General features: G+C 51.0%; 1 protein-coding gene across 5 annotated transcripts in view; it reads right to left on the minus strand.

The window, feature by feature from the left end:
* coa1 (cytochrome C oxidase assembly factor 1) overlaps positions 1–22,882 on the minus strand; it is a 130,004-nt gene that overhangs the window by 60,380 nt on the left and 46,742 nt on the right. The window contains exon 3 of one of the 5 annotated variants that reach the window (XM_072508798.1): positions 7,349–7,434. The exons of the other annotated variants lie outside the window; for them this stretch is intronic. The gene's annotated coding sequence lies outside the window, so the exon portion shown is untranslated. The remainder of the gene's footprint in view (positions 1–7,348; positions 7,435–22,882) is intronic. 5 annotated transcript variants of the gene reach the window in all.

A 22,882-nucleotide genomic window follows, 5' to 3' on the forward strand; every position in this document is an offset into this window, starting at 1 on the left:
GGCCGGAATTCTCTGGTCATTGCGATTCACTTTTCCTGCCGGCAGCGCAGTCCCGCCCGCAGTTTTCCCAGCAGCGTGAGGTGGCGACAATGGGAAATCCCATTGACAAGCGGCGGGAGATAGAATCACGCCACCAGTGAACAGCGCACGGCTGAGAAACACACAGCTGGGGAACTGGAGAATCCAGCCAATGACTTTGATCTTCCAATATTCAATGAGAGGACATTTTTGCTCATCCATTATTGCACATTGGATAAGAAGCCTTATAACTTAAAGAAAATGGAGAAGTCGAGAGATGTGGTGGTGAGGTGTCATCAGCATGCATGTGGAAACTCATACTGTGTTTTTGGATGATCCCAAGGGACAGCATGTAATTGAGAAATCGGAGGGGGGAGGAACAAGTACGGATTTTTGGGGGACACCAGAAGTAACAGTGCAGAGCAGAAAGAGAAGCTATTGCAGGTGATTCTCAGGCAACAACATCGACAGATATGAATGAAACAAAGCGAGTGTATTCCAACCCAGCTAGGCATCAGTGGAGAGACATTGATGGGGGATGGTGAGGTCAACCATGTTAAAGGCTACTGACAGGTCAAGAAGGATGATGAAGGGAAAATTTACCTTTGTGATGGTCACATAGGATGTCATGCAACTTTGATAAGAGTTGTTTTGACAGAATCAGAAACCTGATGGGAATGATTCAAACATGGAGTTCTGGGGAAATGGGCATGGATTTGGCAGGTGACTAGATCAAAGGCAAAAGGAAAATACTGCAGATGCTGGATATCTGAAATATAAACAGAATGCTAAAAATGCTCAACAGGTCAGGAAGCAAGGACAGAGGGAACAAGGGTTGATTTAGTCATAGAGTACAGAAGAGGCTCTTCGGCCCATCATTTCTGCACCGACAAAACTACACTAAATCTACACTAATCCCACTTTCCAGCACTTGGCACATAGCCTTGAATGTTATCGCATTCCTTGAATGTTATGGCATTTAAAGTGCTCATCCATGTACTTTTTAAATGGTCATTAGGGTTCTCGCCTCTGCTACCCTCCCAGGCAGTGCATTCCAAATTCCCACCTTCCTCTGGGTGAAAACATTTTCCTCAAATTCCCTCACCTTAAAATTATAACCCTTCGTTATTGACCCTTCAACTAAGGTGAACATCTGCTTCCTATCCATCCTATCATACCCCTCATAATCTTATACACCTCAAACAAGTCCCCCCTCAGCCTTCTCTGCTCTAAAGAAAACAAACCAAGCCTATCCAGCCTTTCTTCATAGCTCAAATGTTCCATCCCAGGCAAAATCCTAGTGAATCTCCTCTGCATCCTCTCTAGTGCAATCACATCCTTGCTATGTTGAGGCGACCAGAGCTGTACACAGTACGTCAGCTGTGGCCTAACCAAAGTTTTGTACAGTTCCAACATAACCTCTCTGTTCTTATAATCTATGCCACGACTGATAAAAGCAAGTGTTCCATATACCTTCTTAACTACCCTAATAACCTGTCCTGCTGCCTTCAGCGATCTGTGGAGAAACACCCCAAGATCCATCTGAACTTCCTCGTGTCCTGCCATTCATTACACATTCCCCTGTCTTGTTATTCCTTCCAAAGTGCATCACCTCGCACTTTGCAGGGTTAAATCCCATCTGCCACTGATCTACCCATCTGACCAACTTGTCACCCTCTATCTCCGACCACTAAGCCAGATTTGGATCTAACTTGCTGTGGTAGTATGTATTGGGGGTCATGTGGGACTGGAAGCCCTAATGTCATTGGCTAACAGATCCCGGGTCCTGGTTGGCCGTTGACCTCATGCTCCGCCCTGAAGGCGAAGTATAAGAAGCCGGTGCCTTCCCCCGCAGGCCAGTTTACTATCGGGCTGCTGGGGAACAGACACGCTTAATAAAGCCTCATCGACTTCACTCTATTCGTCTCACGGAGTCTTTGTGCGCCACAATTTATTAAGCGTGCCTAAAAAGGACTATGGAGCTCAGGATCATTCCGGAATGCCTGAGGATCAGCCCCCACGCAGTGAATGCGGCAGCAGCCTTCAAACACTGGCAGACTTGCTTTGAGGCCTACATCAGATCGACCACAGGCCGAGTCTCAGACGAACAAAAACTGCAGGTCCTGCACTCGAGGGTGAGCACGGAGATTTTCACCCTCATTGAAGACACCGACGATTTCCAGACGGCGTTCACAGCACTGAGAAGTCTCTACGTTCACCCAGTTAACCAAATCTACGCTCGCTACCAGCTCGCGACGAGACGGCAAGCTCCCGGAGAATCGATGGACGAGTTCTACGCCGCGCTGTTGATTTTGGGACGAGCCTGCAGCTGCCCGTCGATGAATGCAAACGAACATACGGACATGTTAATGCGCGATGCTTTTGTGGCAGGTATGCAATCCTCCCAAATCCGCCAAAGACTTCTAGAAAAAGAGTCCCTAGGACTCTCAGAGGCACGGGCCCTGGCAGCCTCGCTGGACGTAGCCGCGCGTAATACCCGCGCCTACGGCCCCGACCGCGCAGCAGGCCATTGGGCCCCGTACGTACCCGTCGCGGCAAAACCCCCCCCCGGACACCCCACAGGCTTGCGCAGTCCAAACCCCGAGTCGCACCGGGGGCGCCCGCTGCTATTTCTGCGGCCAGGCGAAGCACCCCCGACAACGCTGTCCGGCCCGCGCAGCCATCTGCAAAAGCTGCGGGAAAAAGGGCCACTATGCGGTGGTGTGCCGATCCCGCGAGGTCGCCGCCGACCCGGGGCCACAGGGAGCCCTACAGGCAGTCTATGCCTCCCAACCCCCCCAGCACGCCATGTGCGACCCGCAGGCGCCGCCATTTTGGGTCCCGACCACCGCGGCCCCGGGAGAACTGGGAGCCCTGCACGCCGCCTACGCTCCCCAACCCCCCTCCCCGCAGTCCATGTACGACCCGCCGCCGGCGCTCCCGATTTGGGTGCCGGCCAACACTCTCCACGGAGAGGAAGGAGTCTTTCGCGTCCCGAACGCCACCCTCACCCCCGTCCCATGCCCCACGCCTGACCCGCCGGCGCAACCTACCTGGACCCCGACCACCGCTGTCCCCGGCGAGGGAGCTCCGCACGGTCCCAGCGCTCGCGGCCCCACGTCTGACCCGCCGGCACCGCCGACCTGGGCCCCGACCACCGCTGTCCCCGGCGAGGGAGCTCCGCACGGTCCCAGCGCTCACGGCCCCATGACTGACCCGCCGGCGCCGCCGACCTGGGCCCTCACCCCCGTCCCGCGCCCCACGCCTGACCCGCCGGCGCAACCTACCTGGACCCCGACCACCGCTGTCCCCGGCGAGGGAGCTCTGCACGGTCCCAGCGCTCGCGGCCCCACGACTGACCCGCCGGCGCCGCCGACCTGGGCCCCGACCACCGGCGAGGGAGCTCTGCGCGGTCCTAGCGCCCGCGGCCCTGGCGCTCGCAGTGAAGGAACTCCGCGCGGTCCTAGCGCCCGCGGCCCTGGCGCTCGCAGTGAAGCAACTCCGCGCGGTCCTAGCGCCCGCGGCCCTGGCGCTCGCAATGCAGGAACTCCACGCGGTCCTAGCGCTCCCCAGACCCCCCAGCACACCATGTGCGACCGCAAACGCCGCCATTTTGGGTCCCGACCACCACGAGGGGAGGATGGGCGCCGCCACCTTGGACCGCCCCCGACCTGTACGACGCATGGGGGCGGCCATTTTGTCCACCCCCGACGCCATCTTGTGACCCCCCCAGCCACGTGCGATGTATGGGGGTGGCCATTTTGTCCATCCCCGACGCCATCTTGGACGGCAACAACGGACCCCACCCCACTAGTACAACCACGGCTCGCTTCGGTTACGCTCGATCAGGCTCGGCCCCGGACTCTCCAGACGACGACGACAACGGTCCTAAGTAACGGCCACGAGACGCCATGCCTAGTCGACTCCGGGAGCACGGAAAGTTTTATACATCCCGACACGGTAAGACGCTGTTCCTTAACTACCTACCCTAGCGCACAAAAGATTTGCCTAGCTGCAGGATCCCACTCCGTACAGATCCAGGGATTCTGCATAGTTACCCTTACGGTGCAGGGGAGGGAATTCAAAAACTACAAACTTAACGTCCTTCCCCAACTCTGTGCCCCCACCTTGCTGGGCTTAGATTTTCAATGTAACCTACAGAGCCTTACGTTTAAATTCGGCGGCCCCATACCCCCACTCACTATCTGCGGCCTCGCCACCCTCAAGGTGTAACCCCCGTCCTTGTTTGCGAACCTCACCTTGGATTGCAAACCCGTCGCCACTAGGGGCAGACGGTACAGCGCCCAGGACCGGACCTTCATTCGGTCCGAAGTCCAGCGGCTACTAAAGGAGGGCATAATCCAGGCCAGCAATAGTCCCTGGAGAGCGCAGGTGGTAGTAGTGAAGACAGGGGAGAAACAAAGGATGGTCATTGACTATAGCCAGACCATCAACAGGTACACACAACTAGACGCGTACCCTCTCCCCCGCATATCCGACATGGTCAATCGGATTGCCCAGTATAAAGTCTTCTCCACCGTGGACCTCAAGTCCGCCTACCATCAGCTCCCCATCCGCCCAAGTGACCGCAAGTACACAGCCTTCGAGGCAGACGGGCGATTATACCATTTCCTACGGGTCCCTTTTGGCGTCACAAACGGGGTCTCGGTCTTCCAACGGGAGATGGACCGAATGGTTGATCAACATGGGTTACGGGCCACGTTCCCGTACCTCGACAATGTAACCATCTGCGGCCACGATCAGCAGGACCACGACGCCAACCTCCAAAAATTCCTCCAGACCGCCAAAGCCTTGAACCTCACCTCACGTACAACGAGGACAAGTGCGTTTTTAGCACCGATCGGCTAGCCATTCTGGGCTACATAGTGCGCAATGGGATAATAGGCCCTGACCCCGAACGTATGCGCGCACTCATGGAATTTCCGCTCCCGCACTGCCCAAAAGCCCTGAAACGCTGCCTGGGGTTCTTTTCGCACTACGCCCAGTGGGTCCCCCAGTACGCAGACAAGGCCCGCCCCCTAATACAGACCACGACTTTCCCTCTGTCGACAAAGGCTTGCCAGGCCTTCAGCCGCATCAAAGCGGACATCGCAAAGGCCACGATGCGCGCCATCGACGAGTCCCTCCCCTTCCAGGTCGAGAGCGACGCCTCGGACGTAGCTCTAACGGCTACCCTTAACCAAGCGGGCAGACCCGTGGCCTTCTTCTCCCGAACCCTCCACGCCTCAGAAATCCGCCACTCCTCAGTGGAAAAGGAAGCCCAAGCCATAGTGGAAGCTGTGCGACATTGGAGGCATTACCTGGCCGGCAGGAGATTCACTCTCCTCACTGACCAACGGTCGGTAGCCTTCATGTTCGATAATGCACAGCGGGGCAAGATCAAGAACGACAAGATCTTGCGGTGGAGGATCGAACTCTCCACCTTCAACTATGAGATCTTGTACCGGCCCCGAAAGCTGAACGAGCCGTCCGATGCCCGATCCCGCGGCACATGTGCCAACGCACAAATTGACCGCCTCCAAGCCCTCCACGAGGACCTCTGCCACCCGGGGGTCACTCGGTTTTACCACTTCATCAAGTCCCGCAATCTCCCATACTCCTTAGAGGAGGTCCGTACAGTCACAAGGGACTGCCACATCTGCGCAGAATGCAAACCGTATTTTTTCAGGCCAGATGGAGCGCACCTGATTAAGGCTTCCCGCCCCTTTGAACGCCTCAGTCTCGATTTCAAAGAGCCCCTCCCCTCCACCGACCGCAACGCGTATTTCCTTAATGTAGTGGACGAATACTCCCGCTTCCCTTTTGCCATTCCCTGCTCCGACATGACCACGGCCACAGTCATTAAAGCCCTGAACAGCATCTTCACGCTGTTCGGTTACCCCGCATACGTCCACAGCGACAGGGGGTCCTCTTTCATGAGTGACGAGCTGCGCCAGTTCCTGCTCAGCAAGGGCATAGCTTCAAGCAGGACGACCAGCTACAACCCCCGGGGGAACGGGCAAGTAGAAAGGGAGAACGGCACGGTCTGGAAGGCCGTCCTACTGGCCCTACGGTCCAGGGATCTCCCAGTTTCACGGTGGCAGGAGGTCCTCCCGGACGCTCTCCATTCCATCCGGTCGTTATTATGTACAAGCACTAATCAAACGCCTCACGAGCGTCTCCTTGTCTTCCCTAGGAGGTCCTCCTCTGGAACGTTGCTGCCGACCTGGCTGGCGGCCCCAGGACCCATCCTGCTCCGAAAGCACGTGCGGGCACATAAGGCGGACCCGTTGGTCGAAAGGGTTCACCTCCTCCACGCAAACCCCCAGTACGCCTACGTGGAGTACCCCGACGGCCGACAGGACACGGTCTCCCTGCGGGATCTGGCGCCCGCCGGCACCACGCACACACCCCCGACACCATCAACCCAACCGCCCCCCTTCCTGCCACCGCCGCACCCCGCGACCGCCCCCTTCCCAGGAGGATCAGTCCCCCTCCCCTTTGCACCGACAGCTGAAACCGTGCGGCTCCCGGAGGCGACAACGCTGGTACAAGCACCACCACCACCGCCGGGGCCGAGGCGATCGACACGGACGACCGGCCCGCCCGACCGACTCGTGGCGTCGATGTAAAACAAAGATGGACTGTCCAATGAACATTTTGTTTTCCCTATACACTCTGTAAATAGTTGTAACAGGACAATACTGTACTACCATGTAACTGTTCTATCCTCCCAGGACCAGCCCTGTAAACCCTTACCACCATACGAAGCATCACCCCGCCGGGTTCATTTTGACAAGGGGTGAATGTGGTAGTATGTATTGGGGGTCATGTGGGACTGGAAGCCCTAATGTCATTGGCTAACAGATCCCGGGTCCTGGTTGGCCGTTGACCTCATGCTCCGCCCTGAAGGCGAAGTATAAGAAGCCGGTGCCTTCCCCCGCAGGCCAGTTTACTATCGGGCTGCTGGGGAACAGACACGCTTAATAAAGCCTCATCGACTTCACTCTATTCGTCTCACGGAGTCTTTGTGCGCCACACTTGCCAAGTTACCCGAGATCCTATGAGCTTTTACCTTCTTTTTCAGTCTTTCGTGTGGGACCTTGTCAAATGCTGTGCTGAAATCTATATAAATTACATCAACTGCACTACCCTCATCTACACACCCAATTACCTCCTCGAAAAATTCAATCAAATTCATTAGGCATGACCTCACTCTGACAAAACCATGTTAATTATCCCTGATCAAATCTTGCTTCTCCAGCTGGAGATTAATTTTCTCCTTCTGAATTTTCTCCAATAGTTTCCCTACCACTGATGTGCGACTCACCGGTCTGTAACTCCCTGGTTCATCTTTACCAGCCTTCTTGAGAAGTGGAACCAAATTAATTGCCCTTCAATCCTCTGGCACCTCCCCTGTGGCCAGAGAGGAATAAAAAATTTGAATCAGTGCCCCTGTCATTTCCTGCCTTGCCTCCCCACAGCAGCCTGGGATAAACTCATCCATAGATGTTGATTTGTCCATCTTTAAGCTCGCCAAAATCTCCAATACCTCCTCACTCCCTATGCCAAACTGTTCAAGAACCTCACAGTCCGTCTCCCTGATTCTGTACCTATACCCTCCTTCTTCCGTGTAAAGACAGATATGAAGTACTCGTTTACCAATGTCCATTGCCTCCATGCATAGATTGCCCCTTAGTCCCTAATGGGCCCTAATCTTTCCCTAGTTATCCTCTTCCCTTCATATACTTACACAATACCATGGGATTCTTCCTAATCCTACCCAGCAGTGCTTTCACGTACCCCCCTTTGCTCTCCCGATTGCTTTCTTAAATTCCCCCCCTGCACCTTCTATACTCAACTAAGGCCTCTGCTGATTTACTCCCTTTGTGCTTGCTAAATGCCTGTCCTTTTTTTCATATCCAGTCCTGAATATTCCTATCCAGGGTTCTCTGGGCTTGTTTATCCTACATTTCACCCGGGAACATTTTGGGCCTGTATTCTCCCAATGTCTTTTTGAACACTCCCCCCACTGCTCTGCTGTAGATTTTCCCACAAGAAGCTGACCCCAGTCTACTTCGGCCAGATCATGCTTGGGCAGCATGGTGGCATAGTGGTTAGCACTGCTGCCTCATGGTGCCAGGGACCCAGGTTTGATTCTGACCTCGGGTTACTGGCTGTGTGGAGTTTGCTCCCTGTGTCTGCGTGGGTTTCCTCTGGGTGCTCCGGTTTTCTCCCACAGTCCAAAGCTGTGCAAGTTAGGTGGACTGACCATGTTTAATTGACCCTTAGGGTGGAGTTGCAGGAATAGAGTGGGGAATTGGGCCGAGGTAGGGTGGTCTTTTGAAGGGTTGGTGCAGATTCGATGGGCCTCCTTCTGCACTGTAGGTATTCCATTCTAATTAAATCTGCCTTCTCCAATCCAAAACCATTTTTGTAGACCACCTTTTTCTTTTCCATAACAAACTTAAATCGTATTTTTTGTTGGGGTCGTTATCACTAAAATGCTCCCCCACTGCCACCTCTAACAGTTGTCCTGCTTCGATCCCCAGAATCCGATCCAGTACCCTTATCGCAGGGTTTTTCAAACTGTGGGTCATGACCCGCGAGTGAGTCGTGGACGGGTATCGGGAGGGTCACGGCATTCCCGATCACAGCGGAAGAGCCCAATGGCCGAGATCAGTTTTTAAATTGAGAATGCCAGCGGCGACCAGCTTTTAAATGGAACAGAAGCGGAGGCAGAAAGCAGGTCACATGCCCTCTATGTCCGTGCTTTTGGCACAAAATCACAGAGGAGAGATTCTTCCATTTTCTAGCTGCAAGCAAGGCAACAGGACTATAAAGAACAGAAGATGGATCATTTTAAACAAAGACAAACTGAAATCAGGAACAAAGAAGTATAAAGGTGATTTCTTGAGCTATGGCTTTGTTAATTGTGTCAATGCGATTCAAGATGCAAAGCCCATGTGTGTCATATACAGGGAAGTACTTTCAAATGAAAGTTTAAAACTTTCAAGACTTCAAATGCAGTTGAAGACTAGGCAGTTGAAGACTCAGCATGGCGAGTTTGAGGACAAACCTCTAGATTTTTTTCAAAGGATGCAGAGAGAACTTAAATCATCAGCTGAAGCTCTTAGCAGAAATGTAACATTGAATGACAAAGCAAGTGAGATTGTGAGGACCAAGCAGGCTCACCTGCCACATTAAAGGTAAGCGAACATGGTGTGTCGCGGTGTGAGTCGGGAAGGTTGGTAAATTGAAAAACACCGTCTTATTGGATCCTCTACATATTGACATAAAAGCCTTCCTAAATATATTTCAAGAAATCAACCCCCTCTAAACCCTTTAAACTCTGACTATCCCAATTAATGTTGGAGAAGTTGAAATTCCCTAATATAATTACATTATCATTATTTTTACACACCTCGGGCGTCATTCTCCGCCGGCGGGAGTCTCCGTTTTGCCGGCGCCCGGGGGTTTCCCGACGGCGTGGGGCTGCCCCACAATGGGAAACCCCATTGACCGGCCGGTGTAACGGAGCATCCCGCCGGCGGGTCGGGGCAGAAATGTGGCGGGGCGGGATGGAGAATTTCGCTCCTCTTGTCTACATGAATAAATGAATAGTTTACATGTCTGCTCCACTATTGCCCGCTGACTGTTTGGGGGCTGGTTTAGCACACTGAGCTAAATCGCTGGCTTTGAAAGCAGACCAAGGCAGCACGGTTCAATTCCCGTACCAGCCTCCCCGAACAGGCGCCGGAATGTGGTGACTCGGGGCTTTTCACAGTAACTTCATTTGAAGCCTACTTGTGACAATAAGCAGTTTTCATTTCATTTCATTCATTAATATGAGGCTGTTTGGGCGGCACAGTTTCGGGTGCTCCGGTTTCCTCCCACAAGTTCCGAAAGAATTGCTTGTTCGGCAAATTGGACATTCTGAATTCTCCCTCAGTGAACCCGCACAGGCACCGGAGTGTGGTGACTAGGGGATTTTCACAGTAATTTCATTGCAGTGTTAATGAAAGCCTACTTGTGACACTAATAAAGATTATTATTATAATACATCCCCAGCAAAGTGACGAATCCCTTTTTATTCTATGCTGCAAAGCCTTATTTGAAGATCCTTCCAAGGTATTGTCCCTCCTTACTGCAATAACGGATTCCTTAATTAATAATGTGACACCACCTCCTCTTTTACCCTCTCCCCCCGTGAAGATCCTACCCTGGAATGTTGAGTTGCAAGTCGTGCCCCTCCCTCAGCCACATCTCTGTGATGGCAACAATATCACAATTTCACATGTCAATCCACCCCCTTAACTCATCATTCTTACCTTTAATACCCCTAACATTAAAGTAGAGGCCAGTCAGCCTCGCCTTATTCCCCGGAACCCAACATGACTGAACTCCCTCGGTCGAGGCTCCTTTACTAAAGTATGCTGTGTCCCTATTGTACTAACGCTCTGTGTCCTCTGCCCTGCCAAACTAATTTAAACTCCTCCCAACAGCACTAGCAAACCCACCCACAAGGATGGTCACATTCTGGTTCAGGTGCAGACCATTCCTGCTTGTATATGTCCCACATTCCCCAGAAATGGTCCCAGTGATCCAGGAATCTCAAACCCCCTCTCCTGCACCAACTCTTGAACCACACATTCATCTGCCTTATTCTCCTGATTCTGCACTTTCTAGCATATGGATGGCCCCGTGAATAATCCAGAGATTGCAGCCTTGGAGGTCCTGTTTTTTAATCTGGTGCCGAGCTCCCTGAATTCTTGATGCAAGATCTCATTCTACCTATATTGTTGGTATCAACGTGTATCATGACCTCTGACTTATCATCCTCCCTCTTTATGATGCCATGCAGCTGTTCAGTGACATCCCTGACCCTGGCCCCAAAGAGGTAACAAATCATCCTGGAGTCACGCTTGCGGCCACAGAAACGCTTGTCAGTTCCCCTAACTAATGAATCCACAATCACTCTTCCTTCCTTCTTCCTCCCTTCCTATACATCAGTCTGGTAATGGAGCCAGAAACTTGGATCTGACTGGACTTCCTTGAGAAACCACCATGCTCATCAGCTTGAGGACATTTGAAGGAGATGGGACAAGATGAGTTCAGAGAGGGCATGAGGAGAGATAGGAGAGAAACGGGGGCGGGATTCTCCTCAATCGGCGCGATGTCCGCCGACCGGCGCCAAAAACAGCGCGAAGCAGTCCGACATCGCGCCGCCCCAAAGGTGCGGAATTCTCCCCATCTTGAGAGGCCGCGCCCTCACCTTGAGGGGCTAGGCCCGCGCCGGACTGATTTCCGCGGGAAAGGCCTTCGGTGCCCCACCAGCTGGCGCGGAAATGACTTTGCCGTGTGGCGCATGCGCGGGAGCATCAGCGGCCGCTCATGGCATCCCCGCGCATGCGCAGTGGAGGGCTCTCTTCCGCCTCCGCCATGGTGGAGACCATGGCGAAGGGCGGAAGGAAAAGAGTGCCCCCATGGCACAGGCCACCCGCGGATCGGTGGGCTCCGATCGCGGACCAGGCAACCGTGGGGGCACCCCCCGGGGCCAGATCGCCCCGCGCCCCCCCCAGGACCCCGGAACCCGCCCGCGCCGCCTTGTCCCGCCGGTAAGAGAGGTGGTTTGATTCTCGCTGGCGGGACAGGCATTCCAGCAGCGGGACGTCGGCCTATCGCGGGCCGGAGAATCGCCAGGGGGTGCCCGCCAACGGGCGCGGCGCGATTCCCACCCCCGCCGAATATCCGGTGCCGGAGAATTCGGCAACCGGCAGGGGCGGGATTCAGGCCAGCCCCCGGCGATTCTCCGACCCGGCGGGGGGGTCAAAGAATCCCGCCCCAGATGTGAGTTCAGGTCTAGCACAGGGGAGCAGTATAGGAAGTTGGGGGGAAATGATCTTGCAATCCAGGCTGATCTGGTAATAGTGAGCAATGCTCAACTGAAAGAGTGCTTCTCTACAAAGAATATATCCTATTAAGGTCCATCCAGACCTAGAATTGGATGCTGGTGAATGGAGAGTAAGGAGTCTTAACTTCTTAATCCTTTGTAAAAATTGAATTTTGTTTGTAGTTAGTATGTACCCGAATCCAGAGTTTAAGTTCTAAAGTTCACAGCCTTAAGCAAGGTTTTAGTTAGGCTTGCACTGGAAGAGCTGTTGGGCGTAGTTAATTAATGGTAGCTCTAACTGGTTCCTGTGTACCTGACACAGCTAGCCTTTGTCCCAGCAGCATGTAAAGTCGCACTCGTGTGTTGAGTAAGGCTCAACACACGAGTGCGACTTAGAATAAAGTGTTGGGAGTTGGGTAGTTGAGGAAAGAGGTGGAGCGCGATTCTCCGACCCCCCACCGGGTTCGGAGAATTGCCGGGGACTGGCATGAATCCCGCCCCCGCCGTGTCCCGAATTCTCCACCACCAGAGATTCGGCGGGGGCGGGAATCGCGCCGCGCCGGTCGGCGGGAATCGTGCCGGTCAGCGGGCCTACCCCCGGCGAGTCTCTGGCCCGCGATGGGCTGAAGTCCTGCCGCTGTCAACCCTCGCCCGCCGGCGTGGATTAAACCACCTTTTGAACGGCGGGACAAGGTGGCGCGGGCAGGCTCCGGTGTCCTGGAGGGGGGGGGGCGCGGGGCGATCTGGCCCCGGGGGATGCACCCATGGTGGCCTGGCCTGCGATTGGGGCCCACCGATCCGCGGGCAGGCCTGTGCCGTGGGGGCACTCTTTTTCTTCCGCCTTCGCCATGGTCTTCACTATGGCGGAGGCGGAATAGACCCCTCCTCTGCGCATGCGCGGGGATGCCGTGAGCGGCCACTGACGCACCCGCGCATGCGTCGCCAAGCGAAGACCTTTCGGCCATGGCTGGCATGGCGCCAAAGGCCTATCCCACCAGCCGGCAGAGCGGAAACCACTCCGGTGCGGGCCTAGCCCCTCAAGGTGAGGGCTTGGCTCCTAAAGGTGCGGAGAATTCCGCACCGGAGCGGCCCGACGCCGGAGTGGTTCCCACCACTCCATTACGCCGGAACCCCCCGCCCCGCCGGGTAGGGGAGAATCCCGCCCGTGTTCCTTTGCTTTTTGCTTTCTAACTTTTGAATCCTTCAGGGATTGGTCTTGCTCTCCTACAAGAGAAGAAGCTAGTTATTTGGTGAATATCTGGTAATTGACCAAGGTTTATTCTATTCCCAAGGTTCAAAATAGTATAACAACTGGTGGCAAGATTAATAAAATATATAAAAACAGAAGTAAAATATTTAATTGAATTAAATAGTTAACTACAACACATTAAGGGTGGCTGTACAGGTAATGTGTCACAGTTGCAGCATGTTGGAGCTCCTGGATGCCATTTTTATCGAGGGCAAACACATCTGCAGGAAGGATTTGAAGTTCGAGCTGCTTGAGTTCAGAGTTTAAGAGCTGGAGGGTGAACTACAGACACTGCAACTCATCAGGAAGAGGGAAAGTTACCTGGATTCTTTGTACCAGGAACCATTCACACCTCTAAGGACAGGGTCTTCTGATTTGATCAGCGGTCAGGGCCAAGAGAGTGTGACTGCAAGGGAGGCAGGTAAGCAGACACGGAGGGAAGGAATAAAGGACCTTCAGCTTTTACAATTATCCAACAGGTTTGAGTTTTTTCCCGCTTGTCTGGATGAAAGTGGGGGCTGCCTGGTGGATGACCATGGCACCTTGGTACAGAAAGCCATTCAAGTGGGGGGGGCAAAAAGGAATGTAGTGGGAGTAGGGGATAGTATAGTCAGAGGGATTGACACCATTCTCTGCAGCAAACGGTGTGAGTCCAGATGGTTGTGTTGGCTGCCCAGTGTCAGGGTTCTGGACATCTGCTCAGGGCTGGAGAGGATCTTGCAGTGGGGGGAGGAGGGCCCAGTCATTGCGGTCCATGTAGATACCAAATTCAAAGGCAGGACAAAAGAAGGAGATTCTGCATAATCAGTATGAGGAGCTAAGCACCAAATGAAAAAGCAGAACCTCAAAGGTCATCATCTCTGGATTATTGCCTAAGCCACGTGCAAACTGGCATAGGACATACCAGAATGGAGAGGCAAATGCGTGGCTCAAGGACTTGTGTGGGAGAAGTGCATTCTAGTTCCTGGAGCACTGGCACGAGTACTGGGAAAAGTGGAATCTATACCGTTGGGACGTCTACGCCTGAAGAATTATCTTCCTGAGAAGGTGGTGGAAGCAGAGTCTTTGAATATGTTTAAGGCCGAGGTGGATAGATTTGGGGTGATAGGTTATCAGCGGTACGTAGAAGGGGGATTTGAGGTTACTGTCAGATCAGCCACGATCTTACAAAATGACAGAGCTGGATCGAGGGGTTGAATTGCCGATTCCTACATCTTGTTCGTACAACAGCCAGTGACAATGCCAAGGGGATCAGTTAGACTCCTGGAATAGGCCACCTCAAATCATCCTGTTGAAGTGTCATTGTCTGGGCCAGTAGTTAGTTCAAACTGTAGTAGGCGTTCTACCTCCTGCATCGCAAATCTGTACGTTTGCTGTAATCTTAGATAAGATTGACGGGTAAATCTCATCCCTGCACGTACTCTATTTCTATTGAGGTTATTCATGAAGACCCTGCCTTCTCAACCTTGACCCTCGCCCGAGCTGTGCTGATCCTCAGGTTAAATCACCACCAGGCAGCTCTCCCCCTCAAAGAGGAACGCAGCCTATGGTTATCTGGGACGATGGCAACTTTACCTTTTTTGAGCAGTCGATTGAAGGGGAACTAGAATTTAGGTGGGAAAATGCAAAATTAAATACTCCAAAAGTTATTATGCTGATTAATGGGAGAATTCAAAAGAAGCTTCCCAACCAGTCCAGTTAAATTCTAAATAAAAGCAAAGTACTGGAATGTCTCAGCAGGTCTGACAGCATCTATGGAGAGAAAACAGAGCTAACATTTCGAGTCTGGATTCGTCAGATTTGATGAAGAGTCATCAAGACTCAAAACATTAGCTGAGTTCTCTCGCCACAGTTGCTGTCAGACCTGCTGAGGTTTTCCAGCATTTTCTGTTTTTGTTTCAGATTCCAGCATCCACAGTAATTTGCTTTTAAACTCTAAATATGCTGTCAGGGGGCAGCATTCCTATCCTCTGCCACATCACATAAACCAAATAGAAGACATCTGCATCGGTCAGCATGAGGCTCTATTTTGACCAGCTTCCTTCCCATTCAAGATCTTAGTTTGTTCCAACATCATCATAAATACAGTATTCAATTCCTATGCCTGCAGAGCAGTACAATAGCACTCTGTAAAATTGTTGCAATTTCGTCAACAGCTTCCAAACCTATGGCCTCTACCACCAGTGACCTCTTTTTGAACTTCAGGTGGGTTTTTTGGCCCAGCCTCTTGAAGCTTCTCTGATCAAATTGCCAGGTGGCACCCACGTGTATGTTCACAGAAATTCATTCATGAAGAAAGTGTGAGCTTTGTTAGATAATCTAGAGCCCAAATAGTTAACAGCACCCGTTGTATATTGTATGTTTTGGCTGACTTGCCGTACTTCGTGAGCCAGTGCATTGTGGGATCGCAGGATCCGCGTTTTCTCATTAGTTCGATTGCAACATCAATAAAGAACAGTGGCAACGTTATTCACCAGACTTGTGTACTGATTGATCTTTACCAGGACCAAAACCATAACAGCACCAATCAATCATTGGTTGGGGGGAAAGAAAATAGGCAAACATACACACATATAAAGGGAAATGGCTGCAGAGAACACTAGTGGCGAACAAAGAACGTGTTACTTGTAAACTTTCCAAGGGCCATTCGCCAAGGCACCAGAGACTTTGGCATTCAATCCCTTTGTCTCAGGGACCTTTGCGAGTGTCATTTGGTACTAGTCCCCACAAACGGGAACCAGACGGAACGGCACTCATGGGCTCTCCTAGGGGATTGGAGGCCCCCAGCCATATGCCTTTGGGCAGGGTGGTGCCCTGGCACTGCTGGTGCCACCTGGGTATAGTGGCAGTGTCAGTCTGACACACAGGCAATGGCACACTGGCACTGTCAATGTACTGCATGCGCAATCGGGCCAGGGTTGCCTGGTGTGGGTGATGGGGGGCTGCAGGGGGACACTCCCAAGTCGTGCTTGGGCTGGGAGGGAAGGTCAAGGATTCTTTTCAGGGCCTCTCGCTACAATGGGGAGTTCCGGCGAATGGGGCTGTGTATGGCCTCGGCCGAGCGTTTCCCATTCAGGCCCCTTATTCAAAGCGAGTCACGTTGAATAGCTAAACACGCTCACTCAGTGACTTTGTTGCCTTTTAGGAAGATCGTGCCCTATATCGCATTCCTTCACTGTTGCTGGGTGAAAGTTATGGCACTCCTTCTCTAACAGCACCGTGAGTGCACTTATGCCACATGGACTGCTACGGTTCAAGGTGATGGCTCATCATCACCTTCTCATGGGCAATTAGAGATGGGCAATAAATGCTGTCCAAGCCGGCGACGCCCACATCCTTATAAATAGAAAAGAAATGATAGCATTTCATTATTACACGGTTTGGTGGTGATTTTAATGCTATATTTCCTTTTCAAATCATGTCTAACATTCATTTAGTGTCCATAGCTGCGCTTAATGTGGCAGGGAAGGCCTGTTGAGAGAATGTCTTACTAATTTTAAACAGTGACATTGTCCCTCTGGTTTTCAGTCAAGCAGTGCCCTCTGCAGATGACGTCTGGCATCAACCAGTGTAACAAAAACTCATATACAGCCTTTCAACAGGCTGGTAATCAGCTCATGAATCCACTCTTACCCAAAGGGAAAAAGTGTGCGTGTGACGATATGCTTTAAAAAAAAGTGCAATGAGACGTCTCAAGGGACTTCACAGGACCACTTTAAAACAAAATGTGACACTGAGCTACATAAGGAGATATGAGCTCAGATGACCAAAAGCTTGGTCAAAGATGTAGATTTTAAGGAGCATCTTAAAGGAGGGAAGCAAGATGGAGAGCAGGAGAGAGATACAGGGAAGCAATTCCAGGTCTTAGGGTCCAGGCTGATTAAAACACGGCCACCAGTAGTGAAGCAATTAAAATTGGAGATGCACACAAGGCCAGAATTAGAGGAGGAAAGATATCTCAGAGGCTTGTGGGGCTGGAGAAGATTACAGAGGTAGGGAGAGGTGAAGCTATGGAAGAACGTGAAAGCTAAGGACGAGAATTTTAAAATCAAGATGTGGTTTGACCCGGAGAGGCGGTGGAGGAGGATGGTGTGGTTATCCCCGTCAAAGGCTGCAGATAGCTCAAGGAGGGCAAGCAGGGATGGTTTACTTAGTCACGGCCACATGGGATGAATTTGGTAAGAGCTATTTCAGTACTATGGTGGAGAGGAACGCTGATGGGAGGGATTCAAACATGGGGTTCTGGGAAAGAACAGCACAGATTTTTGATGTGAACTACACTGTAATTCAGCCTTCAGGCTACAAACATATTGGGGCTAATACCGACATACACCCCCACGCCAAAGTGCCACTTCAACTGGTTCCAAAACTTGAGGGACGATGACACCACCGGGCTCACCGAGTACTTACCTGGGAGAACGGAAGTGGACTGTAGCCACGGCCCTTAGGCACACCCCAAATACGAAGCCTCCTCCACCTGCACCCAATAGTAGTGTGTTAGATTTTGGCACCAGCCACCCCCCATTGTCTCCTCTGTAAAAAAAGGTGGGGTGTGGAGGGCACAATGACCCCCTTATAGGTGCATTGGAGGGGGGGCGTCTGGGGGCCATGTTAGGGGGGGGGGGGTCTCGAGATCACAGTGCCATCTGTTCCTGCTCTGGCGAGAGGAGCTAGTTTGTGCCGGAAATGGGACCGAGTGTGGCTTCAGCAGGGCGTTCCTCACCAAGGTTCCGAAATGAAATCCCGTTGGATAGCAGGGTCATTTTCGCCGATGCCGGGAAACATCCGGCTAAATGCGCTGTTTTATTTCTGTTAAATCGTGCCCACAACTACTTAGCCCTCCTCATTCCTTTACTATTGGGCTGGAAACATACTATTGTAGAAAATACTCCTGAATGCACTTATTGGGCGAAATTCTCCCGAAACGGCGCGATGTCCGCCGACTGGCGCCCAAAACGGCGCCAATCAGACGGGCATCGCGCCGCCCCAAAGGTGCGGAATGCTCCACCTCTTTGGGGGCCGAGTCCCAACATTGAGGGGCTAGGCCGACGCCGGAGGAATTTCCGCCCCGCCAGCTGGCGGAAACGGCCTTTGGTGCCCCGCCAGCTGGCGCGGAAATGACATGTCGGGGCGGCGCATGCGCGGGAGCGTCAGCGGCCGCTGAAAGTTTCCCGCGCATGCGCAGTGGAGGGAGTCTCTTCCGCCTCCGCCATGGTGGAGACCATGGCGGAGGCGGAAGGGAAAGAGTGCCCCCCACGGCACAGGCCCGCCCACGGATCGGTGGGCCCCGATTGCGGGCCAGGCCACCGTGGGGGCACCCCCCGGGGCCAGATCGCCCCGCGCCCCCCCCCCCAGGACCACGGAGCCCGCCCACGCCGCCTTGTCCCGCCGTTCAAAAGGTGGTTTAATCCACGCCGGCGGGACAGGCAATTTATCGGCGGGACTTCGGCCAATCCGGGCGGGAGAATCCAGCGGGGGGGCCCGCCAACCGGCACGGCCCGATTCCCGCCCTCGCCGAATATCCGGTACCGGAGACTTCGGCAACCGGCGGGGGCGGGATTCACGGCAGCCCCCGGCGATTCTCCAACCCGGCGGGGGGTCGGAGAATGACGCCCATTAGTCTTGCCCCTCTCTGCTCTTTACACTATCCCAGTGTATATTTGGATAAATAAAGTCCGCCGTTCCAACAACTCTAATTTTTGAACCTCCCTGTAATTTTCTTGCAATTTGTTCCTCTCCACCTTTCTCAATAGTTGATGCCCTCTAGACCACATCAAGAAATGTAACTCCACCTTTTTTGTTCCTAAACTCTAACCAAATAGATTCTGTGCTTTAATTCTTCTGGGACGTCCTCTCTCCAGCTCTGCATTATTCACCTTAATCAATATTGTCTTCCCTCCCCGTTTTCTAACTTTCTTTGTATCCAGGAATATTTAATAATAATAATCTTTATTGTCAAAAGTAGGCTTACATTAATACTGCAATGAAGTTACTCTGAAAAGCCCATTAATACCCAGTCCTGCCTTCTTTGAGCCAACTATCCCAAGTTTGATTTTCTGAAAGCTGGAGAAAGGAGTCAAGCTACTTATGAACAAACACACATTGTAATTTACTTAGTTATATTTAGTGTGATCAATTGTTTTCAAATGTAATAATTAAAAACCCAGCTAATTATGGTAATTTTTGGTAATTTTTCTTTGCAGAATTTTCAAGAAAGTTGTTTAAGCAACCACCAGTTCCTGCAATAATAATTAATACAAGACGAAAACTTCCACTGCTTGTCAATGGGAATTCCCATTGAAGCCACCCCACGCCACCGGGAAACCCACGGGCAGGGTGAGCTGCCTGCGGGACCAAAGAACGCCACTGTCAGTGACCGCCAGAGAATTCCGGCCACTGTCTATATCTACTCATTCCGCCAAAGAAAGGTTTTGTGTAATTGTGACCTTTTAGTTTTCTTTTTTCAGGATTATTAATGTAGATACATAATGACTATTAGCTATTATATCGGTCATCTCGTGTTATAAATTCACTCAACAACTTAAACGCATAGCTGCACCACGTCAAATTTTATTCAATTACTCAACAAAGAAGAATTAAAATGTTATATCTCTGGGTTTGTCACAAAGAGAAACAGTATGGAGGTGCCACACATTTGGATTCTTACAAACAAGATGTTTTATTCGGGATGTTGCTCATACAATCGAAGATGGAGAACTAAAGCCCACACAAACACTCACTGCTGACCTCACTACAGATCACGTGACGATCCACCAGCAGGGATGTATTCTCTGATACATTACATAAAATAATCAGAATTAATGTTCTGTTCAATGTTGTGGGGATGCTACTGAAAGGTTACCTTGAAGTCAAGACTACTGAAAATCCCATCAAAGGCAAAGCGAGTTGGGCATCACCTATCAAAGTAACCTAAAGTACAAAAGCTGACTAAAATCTAGTACACATGAGCCAGGGCTTATGTCATGCTTCATTTTATTTTTTTTCAGCTACATTAAAACATCTCTGTAATAATGCTAAGGAAGTCAAAGACAATCATTTTACAAAATAAATTGGAAAGGAAACGGGAAGTTGAGCAAAGGAAACTGCAAATTCACAACTCTCAAAGCTGTATGCAGACAGTAGTACACCTGTCCTGTGGTTCTGCTTAACTTCACAGACTGCTCAGTTGCAGCTTTTATAGCTAATGGAATCATCAAAAATTCTCTGCCTGCAGCTTTGAACTCTCAGCTGCCTTATTCAAATCACCAGAATGTACAACCATCCTGAAATATTCCTTACGTGCTGCAAATTACAGAGCACTGCATAGCTTCAAGGAGATAAAAACCATATCTAATGTAACACACACTAGTTAATAATGTATACTGAATCCATTGATGCAGTGCCCAGCTTGGTGAATGCAACCGCATGCACATATTCTAGGGGTTTTTACATTTCATGTTTTCTCAATTGCTCTCACTGGTCACTCACATTAATGAACCTGCCATCTCCTCCAATCTGCCGTGCGCATTTTCTACTCGGCATCTGAGTGAGAGCATTGGGCCATGGACGATAACGGAGAATCCTTATTACATATGCTGCCAATTGGAATGTATCACATGCTGCTTTGTGAATTATCTTCTCTTTAGAGATAGCACATTGGACAAGTTCTCTATTGAATCAAGATAGGGCTGGATTTCACATGATCCCCGCCCTACCCAGCTAAAAAAATCATGGAACCATTTGCAACCATTTAATGGGCTAAGGCTGAGGGCTGGATTCCCATCCCTCAGGTTCAAGCTCAGAGTATTGTCGGCCAATTAGAGGTTGGTAGCTCTCTAGTACTGGCAGCGCTCCCGGTAGTACAGTCCACTGTCTGTACTGCACTTGAGGAGATGTTCAGCACTGGATCGGGTGTTGAGAAGTGTTTGGAGTTTTCACTGAGGGAGGTGAAGGGCTGGGATTTGAGAGGCCATGGGGAAGGAAGCCTAGGGAAGTAACACTTTGGAGGAGGCACCCTCCAAAGGGCACAGAGGCCCAGTTAAGGAGGACCCGTCACCAGGCACACAGGGAATCTGTGACACTTGGTCTGGGTCTCTCTGCCGTCTGTTAAATCCTGGCAAGAGCTGGACAGGGGCCCTTAGGTGGGCATTAACTGCAATCAGCAAATGCTATAATTATATAAAGTACATGAATAACAAACACAGGGAGATATCTTTTCTTTACATTCCTTTATATGTAAAAAACAAAAGTTCAATTCTCTTATGTTTTCCCCAAATATAATTACTAACTATACATTCAGGGTGGCAAGGTGGCACAGTGGTTAGCACTGCTGCCTCACAGCACCACGGACCCAGGTTCGATTCCAACCTTGGTTGACTGTCTGTGTGGACTTTGTACATTCTCCCCGTGTCTGCGTGGGTTTCCTCCGGGTGCTCCGGTTTCCTCCCACAGTCCAAAGCTATGCAGGTTAGGTGGATTGGCCATGATCAATTGCCCCTTAGTGCCCAAAGGTTAGGTGGGGTTATGGGGATAGGGCGGGAAGCGGGCCTAGGTATGGTGCTCTTTCGGAAGGTCAGTGTTAACTCAATGGGGCGAATGGCCTCCTTCTGCACTGTAGGGATTCTCTGAATCTATGATGTATCATAGCTGCAGTGAATGAGTCCAACTCCATTCATCAGACTGCCACAAAACTTGAAAGTCACTCAACAATGCTTCTAGTAGCGACATAGTGTAAACTCATTGGGGGTAATTTTAAGACCCCCTCCCCACTATAAAGGGCTGCACAGGATCAGGGTGGAGGTTTGATGAGTAAGTGGTCATGTTTTCAAAACCCGACCCAACCCACCATAAACGTGACTGCTTCTGTTTGAATTGTGGATGTCTGAGCAATCTGTTCCAGCGAGGTGGTTCAGAATAATAATATTCAAAGATGATTCTGTGACTGATATTTAACACCTCATTACACATTTCTCCAGTGACCCAGGATCCAGCAGCTCCAGAGAGCATGAGCATCCGGATCCAACAGAAAATGCATTTCACAGCACTGATTGTGGACTATGAGGTGCAGGAGTACTCCAAACTCCCCCCCCCCCCACCCACTCAGGTCCCTCAAACAAACCTTCTGCGGTGATTAACTCTGTTTCTCTTTCCTCACATTTACCTCAAGTGTTTTTAACATTCTGTTTTTTTCATTTTATAAATAGAATGACACCCAAAGTAATCAAGTGTTGCAATGCTATTCCTATGTGACAATGGACCAGCTACAAAATATGTTTAGATTGTAAATGCTGGCCACCTCTGAAGTGATTAATACTTCAAATCACTAATGTGCAAACAAAATTAATTTGAATCTTGACAATCATCTACTAAAGAAACAGAGTAGTCCAGTTTTCTCAAAAGCTATTTGATAAAGCACCACATCATAAACACATTGACAAAACTGAAGCCCATGGGATTACAGGGACAGTGGTTGTGTGGATATAAAATTGGCAAAGGGACAGAAAGCAGGGAGTAGTGGTGAATGATTGTATTTTCAAACTGGAGACAAGAAAACAGTGGCGTCTCCTCTGGGTCGGTATTAGGACTGTTTTTTAAATATATATTAATGATCTGTGCTTGGGTATACTGGACATAATTTCAAAGCTTGGAGATGACATAAAACTTGGAAATCTAGTAGACAATGACAAGGATAGTAAATGGACTGCAGGGGAACACAAACAGAC

This window comes from Scyliorhinus torazame, chromosome 6 (assembly GCF_047496885.1).
Source record: "Scyliorhinus torazame isolate Kashiwa2021f chromosome 6, sScyTor2.1, whole genome shotgun sequence".
NCBI classification, from domain to species: Eukaryota; Metazoa; Chordata; class Chondrichthyes; order Carcharhiniformes; family Scyliorhinidae; genus Scyliorhinus; species Scyliorhinus torazame.